Source organism: Sinocyclocheilus rhinocerous, unplaced genomic scaffold, assembly GCF_001515625.1.
Source record: "Sinocyclocheilus rhinocerous isolate Xijiao unplaced genomic scaffold, SAMN03320098_v1.1 scaffold3227, whole genome shotgun sequence".
NCBI classification, from domain to species: Eukaryota; Metazoa; Chordata; class Actinopteri; order Cypriniformes; family Cyprinidae; genus Sinocyclocheilus; species Sinocyclocheilus rhinocerous.
In genome coordinates, this window is record NW_015656021.1 from 256,105 (window position 1) to 264,224 (window position 8,120).

The following is an 8,120-nucleotide window of genomic DNA, read 5'->3' on the forward strand; positions in this document are numbered from 1 at the left end:
AGTTAAGTTACGTTGAGTTGAGCGTTAAGTTAAGTTACGTTGAGTTGAGCGTTAAGTTAAGTTACGTTGAGTTGAGCGTTAAGTTAAGTTACGTTGAGTTGAGCGTTAAGTTAAGTTACGTTGAGTTGAGCGTTAAGTTAAGTTACGTTGAGTTGAGCGTTAAGTTAAGTTACGTTGAGTTGAGCGTTAAGTTAAGTTACGTTGAGTTGAGCGTTAAGTTAAGTTACGTTGAGTTGAGCGTTAAGTTAAGTTACGTTGAGTTGAGCGTTAAGTTAAGTTACGTTGAGTTGAGCGTTAAGTTAAGTTACGTTGAGTTGAGCGTTAAGTTAAGTTACGTTGAGTTGAGCGTTAAGTTAAGTTACGTTGAGTTGAGCGTTAAGTTAAGTTACGTTGAGTTGAGCGTTAAGTTAAGTTACGTTGAGTTGAGCGTTAAGTTAAGTTACGTTGAGTTGAGCGTTAAGTTAAGTTACGTTGAGTTGAGCGTTAAGTTAAGTTACGTTGAGTTGAGCGTTAAGTTAAGTTACGTTGAGTTGAGCGTTAAGTTAAGTTACGTTGAGTTGAGCGTTAAGTTAAGTTACGTTGAGTTGAGCGTTAAGTTAAGTTACGTTGAGTTGAGCGTTAAGTTAAGTTACGTTGAGTTGAGCGTTAAGTTAAGTTACGTTGAGTTGAGCGTTAAGTTAAGTTACGTTGAGTTGAGCGTTAAGTTAAGTTACGTTGAGTTGAGCGTTAAGTTAAGTTACGTTGAGTTGAGCGTTAAGTTAAGTTACGTTGAGTTGAGCGTTAAGTTAAGTTACGTTGAGTTGAGCGTTAAGTTAAGTTACGTTGAGTTGAGCGTTAAGTTAAGTTACGTTGAGTTGAGCGTTAAGTTAAGTTACGTTGAGTTGAGCGTTAAGTTAAGTTACGTTGAGTTGAGCGTTAAGTTAAGTTACGTTGAGTTGAGCGTTAAGTTAAGTTACGTTGAGTTGAGCGTTAAGTTAAGTTACGTTGAGTTGAGCGTTAAGTTAAGTTACGTTGAGTTGAGCGTTAAGTTAAGTTACGTTGAGTTGAGCGTTAAGTTAAGTTACGTTGAGTTGAGCGTTAAGTTAAGTTACGTTGAGTTGAGCGTTAAGTTAAGTTACGTTGAGTTGAGCGTTAAGTTAAGTTACGTTGAGTTGAGCGTTAAGTTAAGTTACGTTGAGTTGAGCGTTAAGTTAAGTTACGTTGAGTTGAGCGTTAAGTTAAGTTACGTTGAGTTGAGCGTTAAGTTAAGTTACGTTGAGTTGAGCGTTAAGTTAAGTTACGTTGAGTTGAGCGTTAAGTTAAGTTACGTTGAGTTGAGCGTTAAGTTAAGTTACGTTGAGTTGAGCGTTAAGTTAAGTTACGTTGAGTTGAGCGTTAAGTTAAGTTACGTTGAGTTGAGCGTTAAGTTAAGTTACGTTGAGTTGAGCGTTAAGTTAAGTTACGTTGAGTTGAGCGTTAAGTTAAGTTACGTTGAGTTGAGCGTTAAGTTAAGTTACGTTGAGTTGAGCGTTAAGTTAAGTTACGTTGAGTTGAGCGTTAAGTTAAGTTACGTTGAGTTGAGCGTTAAGTTAAGTTACGTTGAGTTGAGCGTTAAGTTAAGTTACGTTGAGTTGAGCGTTAAGTTAAGTTACGTTGAGTTGAGCGTTAAGTTAAGTTACGTTGAGTTGAGCGTTAAGTTAAGTTACGTTGAGTTGAGCGTTAAGTTAAGTTACGTTGAGTTGAGCGTTAAGTTAAGTTACGTTGAGTTGAGCGTTAAGTTAAGTTACGTTGAGTTGAGCGTTAAGTTAAGTTACGTTGAGTTGAGCGTTAAGTTAAGTTACGTTGAGTTGAGCGTTAAGTTAAGTTACGTTGAGTTGAGCGTTAAGTTAAGTTACGTTGAGTTGAGCGTTAAGTTAAGTTACGTTGAGTTGAGCGTTAAGTTAAGTTACGTTGAGTTGAGCGTTAAGTTAAGTTACGTTGAGTTGAGCGTTAAGTTAAGTTACGTTGAGTTGAGCGTTAAGTTAAGTTACGTTGAGTTGAGCGTTAAGTTAAGTTACGTTGAGTTGAGCGTTAAGTTAAGTTACGTTGAGTTGAGCGTTAAGTTAAGTTACGTTGAGTTGAGCGTTAAGTTAAGTTACGTTGAGTTGAGCGTTAAGTTAAGTTACGTTGAGTTGAGCGTTAAGTTAAGTTACGTTGAGTTGAGCGTTAAGTTAAGTTACGTTGAGTTGAGCGTTAAGTTAAGTTACGTTGAGTTGAGCGTTAAGTTAAGTTACGTTGAGTTGAGCGTTAAGTTAAGTTACGTTGAGTTGAGCGTTAAGTTAAGTTACGTTGAGTTGAGCGTTAAGTTAAGTTACGTTGAGTTGAGCGTTAAGTTAAGTTACGTTGAGTTGAGCGTTAAGTTAAGTTACGTTGAGTTGAGCGTTAAGTTAAGTTACGTTGAGTTGAGCGTTAAGTTAAGTTACGTTGAGTTGAGCGTTAAGTTAAGTTACGTTGAGTTGAGCGTTAAGTTAAGTTACGTTGAGTTGAGCGTTAAGTTAAGTTACGTTGAGTTGAGCGTTAAGTTAAGTTACGTTGAGTTGAGCGTTAAGTTAAGTTACGTTGAGTTGAGCGTTAAGTTAAGTTACGTTGAGTTGAGCGTTAAGTTAAGTTACGTTGAGTTGAGCGTTAAGTTAAGTTACGTTGAGTTGAGCGTTAAGTTAAGTTACGTTGAGTTGAGCGTTAAGTTAAGTTACGTTGAGTTGAGCGTTAAGTTAAGTTACGTTGAGTTGAGCGTTAAGTTAAGTTACGTTGAGTTGAGCGTTAAGTTAAGTTACGTTGAGTTGAGCGTTAAGTTAAGTTACGTTGAGTTGAGCGTTAAGTTAAGTTACGTTGAGTTGAGCGTTAAGTTAAGTTACGTTGAGTTGAGCGTTAAGTTAAGTTACGTTGAGTTGAGCGTTAAGTTAAGTTACGTTGAGTTGAGCGTTAAGTTAAGTTACGTTGAGTTGAGCGTTAAGTTAAGTTACGTTGAGTTGAGCGTTAAGTTAAGTTACGTTGAGTTGAGCGTTAAGTTAAGTTACGTTGAGTTGAGCGTTAAGTTAAGTTACGTTGAGTTGAGCGTTAAGTTAAGTTACGTTGAGTTGAGCGTTAAGTTAAGTTACGTTGAGTTGAGCGTTAAGTTAAGTTACGTTGAGTTGAGCGTTAAGTTAAGTTACGTTGAGTTGAGCGTTAAGTTAAGTTACGTTGAGTTGAGCGTTAAGTTAAGTTACGTTGAGTTGAGCGTTAAGTTAAGTTACGTTGAGTTGAGCGTTAAGTTAAGTTACGTTGAGTTGAGCGTTAAGTTAAGTTACGTTGAGTTGAGCGTTAAGTTAAGTTACGTTGAGTTGAGCGTTAAATTAAGTTACGTTGAGTTGAGCGTTAAGTTAAGTTACGTTGAGTTGAGCGTTAAGTTGTTACATTGAGTTGAGCGTTAAGTTAAGGTACATTTAGTTGAGCATTAAGTTAAGTTACGTTGAGTTAAGTTAAGTTCAGTTCAGTTAAGTTGTAAAGTTAGTTTAGAGGGTGTCATTGCATTGAAATTGTGCACTTCAGTGTCTGTTCATGAGGATCTGTAATGTGACTTTGAAATGATGTGACTGAAAATTGTGTTGTTTTTCAGCAAGAAACACAGTACTCAGGTAAGCAAATGTGTGTCCAATACATAGCAAAGCAAAGCTGTCCCCTGCCTTGTGTTTGCGTGTTACTGTGGCGGTAATAAACCTCCGTTCCCAGGGGAACGATAGAATTTCCTTCAAATGTCTGTGCCATTAAACCTGATAGCTGGAGACATAAATATCTGACTTACTCAGCAAGATTCCCTTTAAACTGTTGCTCCACCATGACAGCAGTCGACCTGAAAGAGAAAACAAATGCAGATAGTCCATGAAGATGCCTGTTTTAGCAGCTCTCGTGGTAATATGTAATATGACAATAAGAATCAGACTTTATTTTTCAGAAGGAAAGATGATGTGTGATTATTACCTCGACAGTGAACTCTGATTTGCTGTTGACAGTTCAACACTCTTGACTTTTTCTTTACCTTAAACACCTTTGGTGCGTCTCCAAGGTTAATCTGCTCTGTATTAATGTGTTTGCTGTGGGCGCCAGTCTCTGATCATAATCCTGTTGGAAATGCAGGAATCAAACAGTTCCTCACGCTGAGTATTTCATTTTCAGGACACTTATAAAGACAAGTTCTCTGATGCATCTGAAGAATGTCTTACATGCTGTAAAACAGACGATTGAAGTGAACGTTTATGTGCTACTATTGAATGGATCCAACCAATGACACTGTGCCATAACTGCCCCTGTGAAAATAAGTAGTGTGATTAATTTTACTGAATGTGCACTTGTGGTGTACTTCAAATCTTAAAAGGACACTAAAAAATGCACTTGCAGATTAAAGTGTTACTTAAGTGAAAAAAATAATGAAGTAAAAGTCACTTAAGTGGCCTTTTACTTAATTTAATAAAAGTCCACTTAAGTGACTTAAAGAGAGACACTTTCATGACTGTGTCTTTGACGTTTTTCTTGGAGAGAAGTAGCTTCTTTGCTGCCCTTCTTGACACCTGACTAGTACTCATTCACACTTTCACATGTGCTGCTGATATGATTAGTCAATTAATGTTAGCTGGTCATTTTGTGTCAGGATAAAAATATATATATATATATTTTTTTTTTTTTTGTGTGTGTGTGAAAAGTTCATTTTTTGGCCAATGAAGCTTTTAGTAATTGTTTGAAATGAATCTGATCACTCTACACAATAATTTAGAAAATGTATGTCACTACCAAAACTTTTGGCCACGACTGTATAATCCGATGAGTTTTACAAGCTAATGGTAGTTTTGACTTTTAATCCCTGTTTAAATCAAGATGAGCTGCGATCGGCCCACAGTTTCCGCGCGGATAATCAGATAGTTTTAAATGTTATGTGAAATGTATATTTTCCAAAACATTTTAACTGCGTGAAAATCAAAGCCATAAATCTAAACAAGTTGTGTTCCAAATTTGAGGTTGATATCACTAAAATTGAGCTTTCAGTGAGATATTGTTTGGATGCAGTACCAAACATGTCCACTAGATGAAATTCACTTCACTTTCATTCTTAATGTGGTAATTTTTGACAGCAAACAGTACAAGCTTGATTATTTTTTCAGGACCATTTAACCTTTTCGAATCATGTCCATGTTTTTTTTTTTTTTGGGGCTCAAAGATGAATGAAGGGTTAAGTAGTGTTTTGTATGGTTTTAGTTTTAGTTCATTGTGTTTTGTTAATGGTGGATTCACACAGAATCTCATGATGAGAGTCAAATGTAAGCGGCTCTTTCCATGAAGACTTTAACCCACAGCAGCCACAGTCATCGACACTTCAATTAGGAGAATCCACATGCTGAAAAACCCCAGATCAGCCTCTCCACCATGTGTTTCACGCCACGTGAGAGATCCTGTGCTGATGCTCAAACACCTCCAAACCTCCCGCTCATTGTTCTCTCCCATTGATCATTCCAGCTGCCAAACAGCACAGCATGCTGGGTCGACTCCAGACGCAGGCTTTCTGATCGTACAGGACTCCGTGAGAAAGCCACGTTGCTTTAGGTGTGTTTCTGTAAATGTCCCGCTCAGGTGTGCCGTCACCTGTCGCCTCACCGCGGTTACCATGGCGACACTCCTTCACCTCTGGCTGGCACGCATCAGTCCGGCCTTCTCAGCGCCGCTCACGCATGATGGGGAATGAAGGAGCGCAATTAGCCGCTTTTAATAAAGGTTAATTGTTTTCTCTCAGAATGTGATTCATGCTGTTCCTTTATGTTTGTCGTAAACAAGCCGGAAGGATTCGTCGCTTTCAAACAGAACTGCGATCAATCTGCAGTCACACGGTACAGAGAGTGATTAAAAAACAATTACGAATTCAGATCTTGGGTATTTCCTAAGAATGCTATGGTATATACTGTAAGTAAACCCAAAGCAATAAGCGAGATAATAGTAAGCTAAATATGTGTGCGTGTGTGTGGGTGTGCATCCATTTGATTTAAGATTAAGATTCTATTGAGGGCTTTTATTTTTAATTTTGAAATTATTAGTATTTTTCTTTTGTATTATAGAATGCTGTTCCTCATTTCCATGTTACTACCCAGACACATGTGTTAGTCCATTAGTTGAGCCTGATTTTAGCCACATCCCTGGATTTCTGACCAGTAAGTGAAGACTGTCCTGCATGGCATATACTTAAATCCCATCGTTTTGATTTGAAATGTGCTCAAAAAAATCAACATCTTATTCATCTAAATATTATTATTTTAATATTCAAATATAAGTATTGTTATTTAAATATTATTTATATTTAAGTATTAAATATTTTTAAAAATAACTATTAATATATACATATTATTTTATCTTCTAAAATATTATTATCTTTTGGTATGTGTAAAATGGATTTGTCACCACCGAAACTATATCGTAAGTGACTAAATTTAAATAAATAAACTCAAACAAACAATTATGAGATATTAAAGCAAAAGTGTTTTTTGCTTTAATATCCCCCCCCCAAAAAAACATTTTTGTCAGTACTGTGTATTGTATTATGTGCCACCCTACCTTCGGATCTCTCTCTCTCTCTCTCTGTGTTATTCTGTTGCGTTCCCTGCTTTTATTGTGTCGTCCCGTGTTTGTCCGGGGTCGTCTGCGTTAGTGTAATGGCACCGTCACAGCGTGTCACAGCGGGACATTCGCAAATGATCTGAAGCCGCTTCCTGGATGTCTGCGCCGGCTGGCGCTTCTTCACCGCTCCGCTGCCTCAGGGAGGACATTCGCTCCGAGAGGAAAATGGAATTGGCCTCAGACGGCGGAGGCCCGGATGAGTTGAGCGCCGGGGAGACTATCAATTTCACAGCGTCACAAAACAGCTCTGCGGGCGCTGGCGCAGCTCCGGCTGACTGACAGACGCGTAACAAGCTGGGGCTGTGGAGAATTCACAAACGCTCACCTGGGCCCCAGGAAAAAACCAACGCTTCTGAAGGCTTGTCCAGAAAGCCTCACGCTCACAATCAGACGGGTTATTCTAGGATGTGAGGCCTTTTTCCCTCTGGTCTGCTAGAAATGCTCTTTAACATCAAACCACAGTGGACTCCGTTTACTTTAATACATGCTTAATTTTCTTAACAAAGAAATAGATTTTTAGCTACACTGATAAAAATGATTTTGTGGTGAAGTAAATACTACAGAAGAACTAATATAATTTCTACATTAATTAATTTAGTTCAGGCAGGGGCGGATTTAGTGAATTGGGGGCCCCAAGCAAAATATAGGAATGGGGCCCTATAGATTTGCACACATTTTCCTAGATCAACCTTGAGGTTCCTTTTTGTTGTGATGCTTGCTGCTGCACAATGGTGCCCCATAGTTGTGTCCAATGTTTCTAAATTTTTCATATACAGTGGGTACGGAAAGTATTCAGACCCCCTTAAATTTTTCACTCTTTGTTATATTGCAGCCATTTGCTAAAATCATTTAAGTTAATTTTTTTTCCTCATTAATGTACACACAGCACCCCATATTGACAGAAAAACACAGAATTGTTGACATTTTTGCAGATTTATCAAAAAAGAAAAACTGAAATATCACAAGAACTACAAATTTAAATAAAACTGAAAAATAATGAAAAGGCAATTATACATTTACACACCTAAGGATTATATCAACCAAAAAAAGTAACTGCGTATGTGTCCTCTACTTGGTTCCTTCTCATAAATGAGTAAGCGACATTTAAAACAATTATAAACATATAATACACACTGTTTCTTAATATTTAATTACAGCTTTAGATGTATAATACATACATTTTCATCTCCTTCAAGCAGGATACACAAAAAACACGTTCAACTCGGACCAGGGGCGTCTGCAGGATTTCTTTTGAGGATACGCACAGTGTTTTTTTTTGATGGATGTCTACAATATAAAAATAAGGAAAAGCCTAAAACATGTCCGATTATAATTTGCGTTTTATTTTATAATTCCGTACAATTAAAAAAATAAAACACAAATTATAATGGCATATATGTAACACTTTGTCCTATAATTGTATAGCTGCTTTTTCTGATTTTTATGTTGCTCTGTTCTGAATACCTTAA